Raw genomic sequence first — 18,181 nt, forward strand, 5'->3', positions numbered from 1 at the left:
TCTGCACATGTACCCTGAAACCTAAAATGCAATAAAAAAAAGAAAAATAATAATTTAATATAGAACACTTTATATGATTCTCAATTCATTTTTGGCCTGCTTGAGCAATTCTATTTGTAGAGAAATACAGTATAAAGGTACTTATTCTCTTCCACCATACTTAAGCCAAGTAAATATTTTCACCTTATCAAAGTTGGCAAAAACAGGAAGTAATAAGCTATTTTGTAGCTTATACTGATACAAACAGCCAAGAGAAAAAACCATGACAATTTCTGCAGTTAATGTCAGTAGAGCGAAAACAGTTTGTAATAAGAAATAAGAAACTGGTACATAATACATTTTAAATATATTTGTCAAACTTTGTTAACATCTGCCATGACTTCTAGGTACTAATGAAATTTTCATTTGCTTGAGTAAGTTAATAACCATGTGGAAATAAGTTTGTCAACTGATAATTCTATATTGATCAGGTAGGTAAAAGAACCTTTGCTTTCTAAAACTCCATCGCCACGTTTTCTTTCCATTGTTGAATTAGCAGGGAACATGTTTCAGTTGTGATTTTTCTCAAGCTGAATTTCATGACTTGTGATATAACTGAGAAGAAAGACATTCTCCAGAAAGATCCTCAAAGGGCTATATTTAAGCTGTGACTCCTCTGCATTTCAGATAAGGTGTTGATTTTCACGTTCATCATTGGTGGCTATTGCATAGAAAAAATTTCTGCTGCAGTATGGACACTTCAATTTCATTTGTCTCACTTAATGACGTACGTCCATGATATCTATTGGATATCATGGTAAATGCCCGGTATCTAAAGTGGATTAAGTACAGGATCTTCTCTGAATAAACTTCCCTCGGTGGTGAAAACTTTGTCCAGTTCTGCTACTGACATTAAGTGACAATGATGTATGTCTAAGGAGACAGCGGCAAAAAAAAAAATTTTTTTAATTAAAAGTAAAAATAAAAATAAGAAACTTCCCTTGTGGTAAGTGAGATAGACAGACAGTTTCCATAAGGGAAGAACCGATTTCTGTGCGTATGCCTGTTGCCGTTCAAAGAATCAGTTATTTTTTTTACAAAAGTCATTTCAGTACAAATCTCCCCGGAAAACACAATTAAATTCTCATTTTTAATTCAACACCATTGCTAATCTATGAAAAGAAGGTATTATTGAAGGGTAGTTAATAGAGCTTTTCCAGAGACTGGTGTTGTGCTAACCAAATATTCTCTTGTCCTATTTTTTAAATATGGCAGCTTTTCCTATTGAAATATGATTGCTATTTTCTTGGGTAAAATTCGATATTTTGGCTAACGACATATTTTTTCTTTTCCATCTGAAAAAGCCTATGTTATTAACAGGGTGCTTTTGGATTTTTATATAAACTCTTAAGCAAAAAACTTTGATAAAAAATGGTATTCGTCATTTTTCACTAGTCTATATCCTTATTTGTCCCACTTTCTTCTTTTTCCTTCTCATTCTTGATCCTCTCCCCAAATGCATTTCTCCACCATGTTACTAGCAGACTCCTGACTCACGAATCTTACTCTGTAACTGCTGAAACACCCTTTCAAAAACTCTAATAGAAGCATTTTGTTTAGAAAGTCATGTGAAAAATGTCAGGAACAACCCTTTGCCCTGTCTCCCTGGCATTCTGAAAGTTGCCAGTTAACCTCACTGCGGTTCCTTAAGTGGACCACAGTTTCAAGAATTGAACTGTGGCCCCTTGTTCAGTATCCCCTGCTGAAAATCAGAGTAAACAGTTTAGATCAAAATGGGCTTTCTGAACTCACATTTCAGCATGTTGAGCCAGCACTATGGAATGTTTGGGATTCTATTAATACAGAAGCCTTATAGCTTTAAAAGAAAGTATGCTTTCAGGGCTGAAAAGGTAGCTGCCTTATTTTCAAGTGGCAAAAATGGCATAGAAATTTGGTCTAGGATATAGTTAGCTGGGGTATCCTAATATTGTCATAAATAGGTGAAGTGTTATTTTACAAGCTGTAATTTGAAAATATGCATACTTTGGTCAAAAATTATAAGCTGTTAAATGTGAAATACTAGGGTATACAGGAGATTACGTACTTAAATGCCTATGAAATCAACACTATTTCATGATATCTAACATTCATTGTTCAGTGCTTCCCAAAAGCTTAAAGAACAAAAGTAAATTTTACAGCAATTTCTACAATTTTCTAGAGTTATTGCCGTTAAAAATAACAATCATATTCTACTTTCTATAGCATTACCTACAACTCTATCATCACTAAAGGAATTCAGTAATGCATTTTGGCAGTGAAGAGAAGTATTCTTATTTTGTACTCTAACATGCTTTTCCAGGTATCTGCCACTGAAAGTCATATTTCTCCTAAAAAGGTTACCATAATATTTTACGTATATAAGGTTTATCACATTTAATATATAGGTTGTATTATTGTTATGCTAATATTTTCTTCCCTGCTACACTGCCAACTTATTAAATGATAATACCACAGCTTATCAGTTTTTAAACTCTTAATGTCCAACATAGCACCTTGCTTTCAGCTATTGCTTGTGGTATAAATATAGGGCTTGAATCAAGGATTGTCCAGGATTTTAGGTAAGTATTAACAGAAATGGGAATAGAGTCCAAATCTCCAATATCCCTCTTTTGTTGTACAGAGCCATTGGCCATCTGGAAACAGTGGAAAGATAAATGAGGGGATATTGAGGTATTATTAGGTATTATGACCAGATCTACATCCCAAGTAACAAGTACGGTATTTGAGTTTCTACAACTCTAGGAAGGGAAATTCAAAGCTATAGAACAAAATTCCTTGAAAATTCAGAATCTATTAATTGTGATCTATTTAAGAAAAAAATACAGACAGCTACTTAGGAATAGTCTTAACTTTATATTTATACATACACATATAATTTTAAAAATAATATATTGACAGGCTGACTGTTTTGTTTTCTAACATAAAATTTGTGGCAAGGGTCTAAGCATTTTGCTGAATACAATTTCCCAATTATTGTATAATAATAATAATATTGAATAATAATCTGTTATATGGACATTATTTTATAGAACAAGAGTAACTAAAAATACAGTGTTGATCACTTTGTTAGGCATTGGGTCTCTATTAACACATGGATGTGACATATCCACTGAGCTTTCACATTCTTCTATTTTATAGATAGAGAAAAGGAAACAGAAAGAGTGGCAGCTAACTCAGGCTCTCTACATTCTTCTGGAGACTTCTTTCCAGTGGTTTTCCCTGATTACTCTTTATCTGCTTTACATTAAGCATTAGCTTTATTTGGGATTTTATCCTTACCTTTTCTGTAAATAGTTTTTATATTAGGGCAACTAATTTTAATGGTTTTTTAAAGTCATAAATCTGTGAACTCTTTGAGGGTAGATGTGATGGTTTGTTCACTTTGATTTTATGTCTCATAGTAGATTTAATGAGCTATAGTTGTAGGAATAAGTAAATTCATAGAATTTAAAACCAGACTTCAGACTGCCAACATTCCAGCATAGGGCTTTTGTGGCCAATCACAAGTAAATTTAATATTTTGGCCCATCCTTGGTCTAGTGAGAGTTGAGAGATTAATGGGGGAGCCCTAAAGAAGATGTGATTTACATTAGTTTGGTCAGTGCTGAATTGGAATTGAATCACAACTTTAGGAATAAATGAGATGGGGGAAAGAATACAGATTTTGGAGTAAATATCCTGAATTATCCTCTCAGATCTTCACATCTCTGCATAAGCTTGGATATATTACTTAATTTCTCTGCATCTGAGGAAAAGAGAAGAGCTGAGGCAGGGTTAGTCAATCTACCTTTTCTTACCACAGGAATCTAAATTTAGAAAGGCGAATCTCTTTGATTGAAAAGACACACAGCATATAGTTTGAAATATGGACTGATTTATTAGGCCAAATATTTGACCTTAAACTCTCTTGTCTCTCTGAAGTAGAATAACATAAGCCTGAGTGGCCCAAATTTGCTTCATTCTGCAGTATGTTTTTATTCTGGGTATTGTATTACAGCATAAATTGGATTTGAGAAGCATCATTTGGATATTTGTTTGCCTGATGTTAGAGAACATGTAACAGTAGCATTGCCATTTATTTCATGTATCCCAACAACTAGTTTGTTCTTTGAAGCAGTGGAAGAAATGGCTTTAGAGAATTTTTTGCACTGTAGTTTATTTGGTTATTCCACCATATATTCATGTCTTTACTACTGTTTAGAATGTATACATATGCTACTGAATGTGCTTCCTTGACTTCTTGTTACCACACCAATTCAATTTTGTTGTTTGACCATTTTTTCACCTTAAATGATAGACTTAGATTTGTGAAGGGTGTATCTCTTGTGGTGCTACACCCAAATTATGAAGGTGGCTAATGGTATTAATCTGTCACCTGAAACTTTCACCATAGTGAAAGCAGGTGGAAGCCATTCTTCTGCCCATGTCTATCATTGTGCCTTCAGCTTTATGGGTAGGAGACATTCCAAGTAGGCTTTTCAGATAAGAAATGTGAGTTTGTCTGGTCAGGAATTGTAAACCTATTGTTTTGCTATTATCAACCACAGCATGTACTTCTGTTTCATAGTCCTACTTCAACAAATGTATGCGTTCATTCATTTTAATTTCCTGTTTCCTTCCCAACTAAAATAAAGTGGCTGACACTAGAGAGTAGCAGCTGGTTAAGGATGGAGGAAGTCGAGCCACATTTCCTTCTGCATCACTTACTTTTGGTGTGTCTGGCCTTAATGTCATACACTGAAACTATTTGTGCATGGGTTCATTTAATCCAAAAGTCTCCAAGTCCACTCTTCTTCAAACACAACCTTTCATATAAATTAAATAGATGAATTTCTAATTTCGGGATACCCACCCATTTATTATTACTTTAAAATAACCCAGGGATATAATTCTGCCCAGACTCACTCACATTCCTGAGTGCAAAGGCCTACTTGGAATGTCTAGCCTTAGCAATTCACATTTTGAACAGTTATTTCTATCTCATATGTTTAACCCACAAACTGAATATAGTTGAAAACAGCAGCAGTCTGTTTCAAATTAGATGACGCATTAGAGTATTAAGAAAGACCATAGAAAAAGCACAGAGGCAGAATATAAAGCATGAAAATACAAAATGAGAATTTGTAAAAAAGGAAAATACCTTAAGTTTCTAATCACCATTAATAAAATTTTTGTGGAAATTATTAAATCTCTTGGTATTTTTTAAAATACCACTCAAAAATGAATTTCAACTCAAAGTTACTTTTAATTTGTGTCAATTATTTTCGAACAGTAAATAGCAAGAAAATTTTTTTATGGTTTCTTAGGAGACATAAAAAATTTTCTTATGGTTTCTTAGTATGCCTAACAGAGCATATAATATGTATTTGTATGAGTATATCCACTTACAAGTGTGAAATACATAATAATTTTATTCCGCAGAGTACAGGCTTAACATAAAATAATCTGAAGAAAAGAAAAGGAACTAGGAAGTTCAAGAATTCAATAATATAATTTGCTGTGACATCGCATGCCACTTAACAACAAATTAAAAAGCTAAAATTTTATCGAATTTCTACCCTTTCTTTGGAGAAAACACCAGGGAGTTTTTCATAGATAAGAACCAATGAATCAAAACCAAAGGAAACTGACCACACCTGTCTTGCACAATAGAGGAATAGGAGCTGGAATCAGAGATTCAGCAACCTAAAGTACGCTGATATGAATACCACCAGTGACTTCCCATAACCTTGCAACCAACAGCAGGTGGTTCCCTGCAACCAGTTAAAAAATAACAGGAGTTGGGGTAGGGGCACAGACCTCTGCAAGCCTCCTTCAGTGTGTACCCACATTGCTATAGGAACCAGGCCAATAAGGCATGTATTTGTATAATGGAATGTGACTTTTTCCTTTCTTTGTCTGTGGCTTCCTTGTGAGGGTGTTCGCTACCATCACTCATAAGTGGCATATCACAAATGCAATAGTATTAAAGATATACAAGTAAGTCACATTTTTGTTTGAACCAATACTATGAATTTCTAGCCAGAAGAATCCCTTGGACTATTTGGAAGGAATCCAGAGATTTTTGCTGTTTATGCAGAATCTTCTATATTTAGCTTCTTAGCTCTTGACTTTTTTAACCATTTAAACCTTTTATCACATCATTTATTTTCTTTATCATAATCAGGATAACTCTTCTGTTGAATATCATATGTTTCACATAGGTGACTTAATAGAAAGTTAAATGAGGCATAAAGATAACCAATCAAAAGGTTTATTGTTTTCTACATGCAAAGCTCTGTTGTAACTTGAATTCTGCAAGATACAAACAGATAAGAGTGCCTTTTCCATCAAAATCAGGTAATATAGTAACTTAGAGAAATGATAATATGTTTCACAAAGTTATTAAATGTGTGAACTATTGATAACATAGCCACACATTGCATTAAAGGACAATGTGGCATTTTTGAGACTCCATGTGGCAGAGTTAATTTCTCAAAAGAAAATCCTGAAATTATTTTGAAAAAGTCTTCAAACTTAAATGAATTATTTTCATGAATATCAGTACAGTTGACTACATTCACTGATCATACTGCATTTTTTTCCTGAAATATATTTTAAATTGAAAATTTAACAATATGTTATTAAGGTACATGTCTGCAGACTAGAAAAAATACAATTATGCTTGCATATTTTTGGGAATAACTTTGTGGAAACTATAATGGGAAAAAGACCCCACAAGAATACTTGATTTCACTGCACATTTTAGTTTTCTCTTTTGCTAAGAATCTTCACAGCATTTTAATTAATATTCATTTTTAGGTCTTTTTTTCTTCACTTGTACTAAGAGGTATTCAGTAAATGTTTATATAAGAATATGAAAACAAACTGGAGATTTAAATTTTTAAAAGTACTGGGACCAATTCAAGTTTATATGAGGTCCTTAAGAAACTATTAGAGTAATCATACTTTTCTGTACTTTATGTAAAACATCTGTCTAAGCAAATACTTCATAGATGTTTCCTTCTCTGTTATGAAAGCTAAAAGTATACTTAAGGTATAAAATCAAAAGGAATGTGGTCAATTTCCAAAAAAAAAGAATGGAAGAAAGTGTTGATTCTGTTGCTGCTTCTTGGTGATAAAGCATTACAGAAAAAGTTCATCAAAGTGAAAAAACTTAAAAAAATATTTGACATAACTAGAGGTGATGGTTCATAAATTGAGAATAATTTTTCTAAGGTTACATGTGAAGATTATTTTTAAATAACATATGCCATAGTCATATGCAATGTTGGTACAAAGAACAAAACTGGGGGCTGATTGTGGTGGCTCACGCCTGTAATCCTAGCACTTTGGGAGCCCGTGGAGGGTGGATCACCTTAGGTCAGGAGTTTAAGACCACCTTGGCCATGATGGTAGAATCCTGTCTCTACTAAAAATACAAAAATTAGCGAGGTGTGGTGGTGTCCACCTCTAATCCTAGCTACTTGGGAGGCTGAGGCAGGAGAATTGCTTGAACTCAAGAGGCAGAGGTTGCAATGAGTCAAGATGCACCACTGCACTCCAGCTGGGGTGACAAAAGCAAAACTCAATCTCAAAAAAATAATTGAAATTTGACTATTCCAGTGATTCTTATTATATTTCAATAATTGTTTCATAATTTTCTAGAAGGCCTAATGATATCTCACCATTCATTTGTGGAGTTATTCATAAATTTATTCATTTATATGCATTAATTATGTAAAGTATGTGTCTATGTGTCTGCACTTTGATACATATTGATGACTCAGGCATGTTCCTTTCCTTCCAGTCAAAAACTAGGGGAAAGAAATCAACTTGCTAAAATAATAATATAATGTGATTAGATAAATGCTGTAATGATGACACTAGGGCTCTGTAGGAGATATAATGGAGAAAGCTGCTTTAAGCTGGGTGGTGAAGGATGTCCCGGAATTTTTCTAGATTGGGGGGAAAATCATGCAAAGGAAATAATATGAGACAGCATTTATTAAAGTGTTTTTTTAAGAAGAATTAGATCCAGATAAAAAAGATATACATATGTAAATATATTTGACAAATACTGAGTTAAATAAAAGTAAAAAGGTTTCCTTATTGCAGTATTCTCAGAAACTTTAAGAAGTGTTTCTCAAGTTTTTGATGATAAAAATAACCTATGTCACTTCATAAAACACAGATTTCATGAACTCACCTTAGATGTATAAATTAGTATCTTTCTTTAAGTAGTCTTGAGAGTCCTGAGAATCCATGACATTTTGTTTTTTGTTTTGTCCTTTCTGAGACAAGGCCTCTCTTTGTTACCCAGGCTAGAGTTGGATGGCGTGATCAGAGCTCACTGCAGCCTCTGCATCCCAAGTTCAAGCAACTCTTCCACCTTACCCTCCCATACAGGCTCATGCTACTACACCCAGATAATTTATTATTATTGTTATTATTATTATTTATAAAGATGGAGTCTCACTATATTGCCCAGGCTGTTCTCAAACTTCTGGGCTCAAGCAATTCTCTTGTGTCTACCTCCAAACATGATCTTAACAAATACCCTAGGTGATTCTTATACTCTGTGAGGTTGAGAAATACTCTTGCTTAAGCAATTGTGTTTGGTATGACTTCAGTTCTTTTTTATTTGCTGAGGATTGTTTTATATCTGATTGTGTGGTCAATTTTAGACTATGTGCCACGTGAGGATTAGAAGAATGTTTATTTTGTTGATTTGGGAAGAGAGTTCTGTAGAGGTCTATCAGGTCCGTTTTGTTCATGTTGAGTTCAGGTCCTGAATATCTTCGTAAATTTTCTGTTTCAATGATCTGTCTAGTACTATCAGTAGAGTGTTGAAGTCTCCTGCTCTTACTGTTTGGGAGTCTAAGTTCCTTTATAGGTCTCTCAGAACTTGCTTTATGATCTGGGTGCTCATGTGTTGAGTGCATTACATATTTAGAATAATTAAGTCTCCTTGTTGAATTTAACTCTTTACCATTATATAATGTCCTTCTTTCTCTTTTTGGATCTTTGCTGTTTTAAAGTATGTTTGGTTTGAAATTAGGGTTGCAACCCTTGCTTTTTTCTGATTTCCATTTGCTTGGTAGATTTTTCTCTATTCTTTTATTCTGAGCCCATGGGTGTCATTGTCTCTGAGAGAGCAGCATACCTTTAAAGACAGCATACTTTTGGGTCTTGCTTTTTCTTTTTTTTTTTTTTTTATTACCCAGTCTTGGGTATTTCTTTTTTTTTTTTTTTTTAATTTTTTATTGGATTATAGGTTTTGGGGTACATGAGCAGAGCATGCAAGACAGTTGCGTAGGTACACACATGGCAGTGTACTTTCTTTTCTTCTCCCCTTCACCCACATTTGGCTTTTCTCCCCAGGCTATCCCTCCCCACCTCCCCCTCCCACTGGCCCTCCCCTTTTCCCCCCAATAGACCCCAGTGTTTAGTACTCCCCTTTCTGTGTCCATGTGTTCTCATTGTTCATCACCCGCCTATGAGTGAGAATATGCAGTGTTTCATTTTCTGTTCTTGTGTCAGTTTGCTGAGGATGACGTTCTCCAGATTCATCCATGTCCCTACAAACGACACAAACTCATCATTTCTGATTGCTGCATAATATTCCATGGTGTATATGTGCCACATTTTTCCAATCCAGTCTATTATCAATGGGCATTTGGGTTGATTCCAGGTCTTTGCTATTGTAAACAGTGCTGCAATGAACATTCGTGTACATGTGTCCTTATAGTAGAACGATTTATAGTCTTTTGGATATATACCCAGTAATGGGATTGCTGGGTCAAATGGAATTTCTATTTCTAAGGCCTTGAGGAATCGCCACACTGTCTTCCACAATGGTTGAACTAATTTACACTCCCACCAACAGTGTAAAAGTGTTCCTTTTTCTCCACACCCTCTCCAGCATCTGTTGTCTCCAGATTTTTTAATGATCGCCATTCTAACTGGCGTGAGATGGTATCTCAATGTGGTTTTGATTTGCATCTCTCTGATGATCAGTGACGATGAGCATTTTTTCATATGATTGTTGGCCTCATATATGTCTTCTTTCGTAAAGTATCTGTTCATATCCTTTGCCCACTTTTGAATGGGCTTGTTTGTTTTTTTCCTGTAAATCTGTTTGAGTTCTTTGTAAATTCTGGATATCAGCCCTTTGTCAGATGGGTAAACTGCAAAAATTTTTTCCCATTCTGTTGGTTGCCGATCCACTCTAGTGACTGTTTCTTTTGCCGTGCAGAAGCTGTGGAGTTTGATTAGGTCCCATTTGTCTATTTTGGCTTTTGTTGCCAATGCTTTTGGTGTTTTGTTCATGAAGTCCTTGCCTACTCCTATGTCCTGGATAGTTTTGCCTAGATTTCCTTCTAGGGTTTTTATGGTGCCAGGTCTTATGTTTAAGTCTTTAATCCATCTGGAGTTAATTTTAGTGTAAGGTGTCAGGAAGGGGTCCAGTTTCTGCTTTCTGCACATGGCTAGCCAGTTTTCCCAACACCATTTGTTAAACAGGGAATCCTTTCCCCCTTGCTGGTTTTTGTCAGGTTTATCAAAGATTGTATAGTTGTATATATGTTGTGTTGCCTCCGGTGCCTCTGTTTTGTTCCATTGGTCTATATCTCTGTTTTGGTACCAGTACCATGCTGTTTTGATTACTGTAGCCTTGTAGTATAGTTTGAAATCCGGTAGTGTGATGCCCCCCGCTGTGTTCTTTTTGCTTAGAATTGACTTGGCTATGCGGGCTCTCTTTTGGTTCCATATGAAGTTCATGGTGGTTTTTTCCAGTTCTGTGAAGAAAGTCAGTGGTAGCTTGATGGGGATAGCATTGATTCTGTAAATTACTTTGGGCAGTATAGCCATTTTCACGATATTAATTCTTCCTAACCATGAACATGGAATGTTTCTCCATCTGTTTGTGTCCTCTCTGATTTCGTTGAGCAGTGGTTTGTAGTTCTCCTTGAAGAGGTCTCTTACGTTCCTTGTGAGTTGTATTCCAAGGTATTTTATTCTTTTTGTAGCAATTGCGAATGGCAGTTCGCTCTTGATTTGGCTTTCTTTAAGTCTGTTATTGGTGTATAGGAATGCTTGTGATTTTTGCACATTGATTTTATATCCTGAGACTTTGCTGAAGTTGCTTATCAGTTTCAGGAGTTTTTGGGCAGAGGCGATGGGGTCTTCTAGGTATACTATCATGTCATCTGCAAATAGAGACAATTTGGCTTCCACCTTTCCTATTTGAATACCCTTTATTTCTTTTTCTTGCCTGATTGCTCTGGCTAGAACTTCCAGTACTATATTGAATAGGAGTGGTGAAAGAGGGCATCCTTGTCTAGTGCCAGATTTCAAAGGGAATGCTTCCAGTTTTTGCCCATTCAGTATGATATTGGCTGTTGGTTTGTCATAAATAGCTTTTATTACTTTGAGATACGTTCCATCGATACCGAGTTTATTGAGGGTTTTTAGCATAAAGGGCTGTTGAATTTTGTCAAATGCCTTCTCTGCCTCAATTGAGATAATCATGTGGTTTTTGTTTTTGGTTCTGTTTATGTGGTGAATTACATTTATAGACTTGCGTATGTTGAATCAGCCTTGCATCCCCGGGATGAATCCTACTTGATCATGATGAATAAGTTTCTTGATTTGCTGTTGCAATCGGCTTGCCAATATTTTATTGAAGATTTTTGCATCTATGTTCATCATGGATATTGGCCTGAAGTTTTCTTTTCTTGTTGGGTCTCTGCCGGGTTTTGGTATCAGAATGATGTTGGTCTCATAAAATGATTTGGGAAGTATTCCCTCTTTTTGGATTGTTTGAAATAGTTTTAGAGGAAATGGTGCCAGCTCTTCCTTGTGTGTCTGGTAGAATTCGGCTGTGAACCCGTCTGGACCTGGGCTTTTTTTGTGTGGTAGGCTCTTAATTGCTGCCTCAACTTCAGACCTTGTTATTGGTCTATTCATAGTTTCAGCTTCCTCCTGGTTTAGGCTTGGGAGGACACAGGAATCCAGGAATTTATCCATTTCTTCCAGGTTTACTAGTTTATGCGCATAGAGTTGTTTGTAATATTCTCTGATGATGGTTTGAATTTCTGTGGAATCTGTGGTGATTTCCCCTTTATCATTTTTTATTGCATCTATTTGGTTGTTCTCTCTTTTCTTTTTAATCAATCTGGCTAGTGGTCTGTCTATTTTGTTGATCTTTTCAAAAAACCAGCTCTTGGATTTATTGATTTTTTGAAGGGTTTTTCGTGTCTCAATCTCCTTCAGCTCAGCTCTGATCTTAGTTATTTCTTGTCTTCTGCTGGGTTTTGAGTTTTTTTGGTCTTGGTCCTCTAGCTCTTTCAATTTTGATGATAGGGTGTCAATTTTGGATCTCTCCATTCTTCTCATATGGGCACTTATTGCTATATACTTTCCTCTAGAGACTGCTTTAAATGTGTCCCAGAGGTTCTGGCACGTTGTGTCTTCATTCTCATTGGTTTCGAAGAACTTCTTTATTTCTGCCTTCATTTTGTTGTTTACCCAGTCAACATTCAAGAGCCAGTTGTTCAGTTTCCATGAAGCTGTGCGGTTCTGGGTCGGTTTCTGAATTCTGAGTTCTAACTTGATTGCACTATGGTCTGAGAGGCTGTTTGTTATGATTTCAGTTTTTTTGCATTTGTTGAGCAGTGCTTTACTTCCAATTATGTGGTCAATTTTAGAGTAGGTGTGATGTGGTGCTGAGAAGAATGTGTATTCTGTGGATTTGGGGTGGAGAGTTCTGTAAATGTCTATCAGGTTTGCTTGCTCCAGGTCTGAGTTCAAGCCCTGGATATCCTTGTTGATTTTTTGTCTGGTAGATCTGTCTAGTATTGACAGTGGAGTGTTAAAGTCTCCCACTATTATTGTGTGAGAGTCTAAGTCCTTTTGTAAGTCCTTAAGAACTTGCCTTATGTATCTGGGTGCTCCTGCATTGGGTCCATATATGTTTAGGATCGTTAGCTCTTCTTGTTGTATCGATCCTTTTACCATTATGTAATGGCCTTCTTTGTCTCTTTTGGTCTTTGTTGCTTTAAAGTCTATTTTATCGGAGATGAGAATTGCAACTCCTGCTTTTTTTTGCTTTCCATTTGCTTGGTAAATCTTCCTCCATCCCTTTATTTTGAGCCTTTGTGTATCCTTGCAGGTGAGATGGGTTTCCTGGATACAGCACACTGATGGGTTTTGGATTTTTATCCAATTTGCCAGTCTGTGTCTTTTGATTGGTGCATTTAGTCCGTTTACATTTAGGGTTAATATTGTTATGTGTGAATTTGATACTGCCATTTTGATGCTAAGTGGCTGTTTTGCCTGTTAGTTTTTGTAGATTCTTCATTATGTTGATGCTCTTTAGCATTCAGTGTGATTTTGGAATGGCTGGTACTGGTTGATCCTTTCTATGTGTAGTGCCTCTTTTAGGAGCTCTTGTAAAGCAGGCCTGGTGGTGACAAAATCTCTGAGTACTTGCTTGTTTGCAAAGGATTTTATTTTTCCTTCACTTCTGAAGCTCAGTTTGGCTGGATATGAAATTCTGGGTTGAAAGTTCTTTTCTTTAAGAATGTTGAATATTGGCCCCCACTCTCTTCTGGCTTGTAGTGTTTCTGCCGAGAGATCTGCTGTGAGTCTGATGGGCTTCCCTTTGTGGGTGACCCGACCTTTCTCTCTGGCTGCCCTTAGTATTCTCTCCTTTATTTCAACCCTATTGAATCTGATGATTATGTGCCTTGGGGTTGCTCTTCTTGCGGAATATCTTCGTGGTGTTCTCTGAATTTCCTGCAATTGAGTGTTGGCCTGTCTTGCTAGGTGGGGGAAATTTTCCTGGATGATGTCCTGAAGAGTATTTTCCAGCTTGGATTCATTCTCTTCGTCCCCTTCTGGTACACCTATCAAACGTAGGTTAGGTCTTTTCACATAGTCCCACATTTCTTGGAGACTTTGTTCATTCCTTTTTGCGTTTTTTTCTCTAATCTTGGTTTCTCGTTTTATTTCATTGAGTTGGTCTTCGACTTCAGATATTCTTTCTTCTGCTTGGTCAATTCGGCTATTGAAACTTGTGCATGCTTCGCGAAGTTCTCGTATTGTGTTTCTCAGCTCCTTTAATTCATTCATATTCCTCTCTAAGTTATCCATTCTTGTTATCATTTCCTCGAATCTTTTTTCAAATCTTTTCTCAAGGTTCTTAGTTTCTTTGCATTGATTTAATACATGATCTTTTAGCTCACCAAAGTTTCTCATTATCCATCTTCTGAAGTCTAATTCCGTCATTTCGTCGCAGTCATTCTCCGTCCAGCTTTGTTCCCTTGCTGGTGAGGAGTTTTGCTCCTTTCTAGGAGGCGAGGTGTTCTGGTTTTGGGTGTTTTCCTCCTTTCTGCGCTGGTTTCTTCCCATCTTTGTGGATTTGTCTGCTGGTCGTCTGCGTAGTTGCTGACTTTTCGATTGGGTCTCTGAGTGGACACCCTGAATGTTGATGATGAAATATTTCTGTTGCTTGGTTTTCCTTCTACCAGTCTAACCCCTTCGCTGTATGACTGCTGAGGTCCACTCCAGACCCTGCTTGTCTGGGGTGCACCTCTAGCAGCTGTGGCACAGCGAGGGATGCTACCAGTTTCTTTTTCTGCTATCTTTGTCCCAGGATGGTGCCTGCCTAATGTCAGTCTTTTGGATATAGAGGGGTCAGGGAGCTGCTTGAGGAGACGGTTTGTACTTTATAGGGGTTTAATTGCTGAGCTGTGAGCTGTGTTGTTCATTCAGGGCTGTTAGGCTGCTATGTTTGATTCTGCTGCAACAGAGCTTATTAAAAAAACTCTTTTTTTTCTCAAATGCTTTGTGTTGAGGGGTTTGGGCTTTATTTTTGGATGTCCGTTGAGGTCCTGCCCAGCTAGGATGCAGACTAGCCACTGTTTGCCTGCCGAGGCTCCGCCCTGCTGTTGTGAGGCTCGCCCTGGCTCCGCTGTTCTGCTGTTTTCCGCCACGCCCTGCGGCGGAGTCTCTCTGTTGTAGCGTGTTGCCTCGGCAACGGCTGGCTGCGTCAGCAGTGGGCGTGTATCTCAGTAGGGACGGGTTGCCTCGGCAACGGCTGGCTGTGTCAGCAATGGGCATGTATCTCAGTTGGGGCGGGTTGCCTCGGTAATGGTGGCTGCCCCTCCCCCTCAGAGCGTCTCCGGCCGTCTGCACGGGACTTGTTTGAAATCGCGGTTTTGTTCGTCCCACTGGGCCAATCCTAACGCTCTGTTCCTGTAATCCCCTGGGCTGGCCCCCTGTTCAAGTCTAGCTCAGTCTCAAGTCCAGCCCTCTCACGTCTCCGGTTGCCGGTTCAACGGGGCACCCGGACAAGTGCGCCCTGTGGGGAGCGCTGGGTAGGACCGGCCGCCACCACCCCGGCTGCCGGCTTCGCCAGGCGGAATATCTGCCTGGCGTCCCGCGTCTCCTCTTTACTTGGGAATTTCCCCGTTCCGTGGGCAACAAAGATCAGTCTGGAAATGCAGCTCAGACTCACCTCTCCGCAGACACCACGAGAACTCCAATCCTGGGTTGTTGTCACAGCGCCATCTTCGACAATTTCCGGGTCTTGCTTTTTTTATTCAGCTTGCCATTCTGTGCCATTTAAATGGAGCATTTAGCCCATTTACCTTCAAGGTTGGTATTGATATGTGTGGATCTGATCTTGTCATTTTGTTGTTTTATTATTATGCCAGCTTATTTGTGTGGTTGTTTTATAGTCTCACTGGTATGTGTACTTAAGTGTGCTTTGTATATGTGTACTTAAGTGTGCTTTGTATTATCTGGAAATGATCTTTTCTTTCCATATTCTCCTTACAAGATCTCTTGTCAGTTGGGTCTGGTGGTAATGAACTCCCTCAACATTGCTTATATAAAAGGATCTTATTTCTCCTTTGCTTGGGAAGCTTAGTTTGGCTGGATATAAAATTCCTTCTTTTTTTTTAACCTTTATTTGGTACTTATTGATATGAAAATCTTGGTTGAAGTTTTTTTTTCTCTTTTTCTTTAAGATTGTTGACTACAGGACCCCAATCTCTTCTGGTCTGTAGGGTTTCTGCTGAAAGGTCTGCTGTTAGCCTGATGGGGTTCCCATTGTAAATATTCACCCTTTCTCTCTAGCTGATAATTATGTGTCTTGGGGATGATCTTCTTGTATAGAATCTTAAAGGGGTTCTCCATATTTCCTGAATTTGACTGTTGGCCTCTCTAGCAAAGTTGGGGAAGTTTTCACAGATGATATCCTGAAATATGTTTTCCAAGTTGTTTGCTTTCTCCCCATATCTTTTAGAGATGTCAATGGTTTGTAGATTTGGCCTCTTTACATAATCCCATGTTTCTCAGAGTTTTTCTTCATCCTTTTTTTGTTTCCTTTTCCTTTATTTTTGTCTGATTGTCTTATTTCAGAAAGTCAGTCTTCAAGTTCTGAGATTCTTTTCTAAACTTTCTCTGTTCTGCTGTTAATACCTGCAGTTGCATTGTGAAAGTCTTATAGTATGTTTTTCAGCTGTCAGGTCAGGTAGGTTCATTTTTATGCTGGCTATTTCATCTGTCAGCTCCTGCATTCTATTATTGTGATTCTTAATTTCCAAGAATGAGTTTTTCCCTTTCCCATGAATCTCATGATCTTCATTTTTATCCATATTCTGAATAATATTTTTGTCATTTTGGCCAACTCAGCCTGGTTAAGAACCCTTGTTGAAGACATAGTACAATTGTTTGGAGGACATAAAACACTCTAGCTGTTTGAGTTGCTAGAGTTTTTGCAGTGATTCTTTCTCATTTCTGCATGAAGGTGTTCATTTAACTGCAATGTGCATTGAGTGCAGTCAACTGACTTTTTGTCTGGATGTTTTCCCAGGGCTAGGGCTTTGTGCAGGGTCTTCGTGTATAGCTGACTTCTTGTCTTTGTTTTTTCAGGGGGATAAGTTAGTGAGGTATTCTTGATGTGAAGCAATTGTGCAGTCAAAATCTTCAGAAAGAAATTGTGGTATATAACATTTTTACAAAGTTACCTGACCCTATTCGAAGAATTCTTATTTGCATGTTATAAAATTATTTTGATTCTCAGAGTGAAACATGTTTGAAAATATCAACATAAATATAAAGATGTACCAAGTTGAAAAGCTATGATTTATTTAACAAATTCTTGGATATCATTGTTTTTTTTCTCTCTTTCTTTCTTTCTTCCTTTCTTTCTTTTCTTTTTTTTTTTTTTTAAGATGGAGTCTTGCTGTGTAGCCCAGGCTTGAGTAGAGTGATCTAGTGGTGATCTCAGCTCACTGCAACCTCCACCTCCTGGGTTCAAGAGATTATCCTGCCTCAGCCACCCTAGTAGCTGGGATTACAGACACCCACCACCATGCCTGGCTAATTTTTGTATTTTTAGTAGAGACAGAGTTTTTCCATGTTTGCCAGGCTGGTCTCAAACACCTGACCTCCAGTGATCTGCCTGCCTCAGCCTCCCAAAGTGCTGGGATTACAGGTGATATCAGTGTTACTGAACACAAGCTGATAGATTTGATGCTGAAGAATTGTAGGGGCCAGATAATGTGTCCATACCAAAGTGCTTATACATTATCTTAAAGTTGATGAAGATTTTTGAAGCCAATAGGATGAGATGTGGATATGTGCATGGATGACTTTATATATGCTTAATTTTGTGGCACAAGTTAATCATGATTATGAAATTATACATAATGCAAGACAATAATGAGAGCCAATAGAAAAAGAAAACAAGGAAGAGTATATAAAATGAAGTTAGCCAGCCCACAAACGCATTTGTGAGTAAATTTACACATTTGCTGTAGGTCAAATATATATATGGCTCACATTTGCTAATAGGCATCCTTAAAAGGAAAGCAAAATCAAATTAAAGCTCATAGAATATATTATGTAAATATTTGTTGAATAAAAATAAAAGAGGAGCCAAGTGACTAAATAATTAAATAAAGATCTACTTTGTGAGATTATTCTAATAGTTTCATGAAATATAAAAGGTTGAAGGAGAGTCTCATGACTAAAGCATTTTAATAATCTAAGTGAGACATAGGTAAGTTTCAGTAAGATGACACTGGTACAGCATCATAGGAAAAGTCAGTTTTAAGGGAGAATTGACAGCTTTTAGTATTGGTTTGAT

At 37.1% G+C, this 18,181-nt stretch overlaps 1 non-coding gene across 1 annotated transcript; it reads left to right on the top strand.

The window, feature by feature from the left end:
* Positions 1 to 852: 852 nt before the first annotated feature.
* LOC118143465 (small nucleolar RNA SNORD38) lies at positions 853 to 921 on the top strand. The gene has a single exon (XR_004727677.1). It is a non-coding gene; the product is annotated as a small nucleolar RNA SNORD38 (small nucleolar RNA).
* Positions 922 to 18,181: the final 17,260 nt, after the last annotated feature.

The sequence above is a fragment of the Callithrix jacchus genome, chromosome 7 (assembly GCF_049354715.1).
Source record: "Callithrix jacchus isolate 240 chromosome 7, calJac240_pri, whole genome shotgun sequence".
Taxonomy (NCBI): Eukaryota; Metazoa; Chordata; class Mammalia; order Primates; family Cebidae; genus Callithrix; species Callithrix jacchus.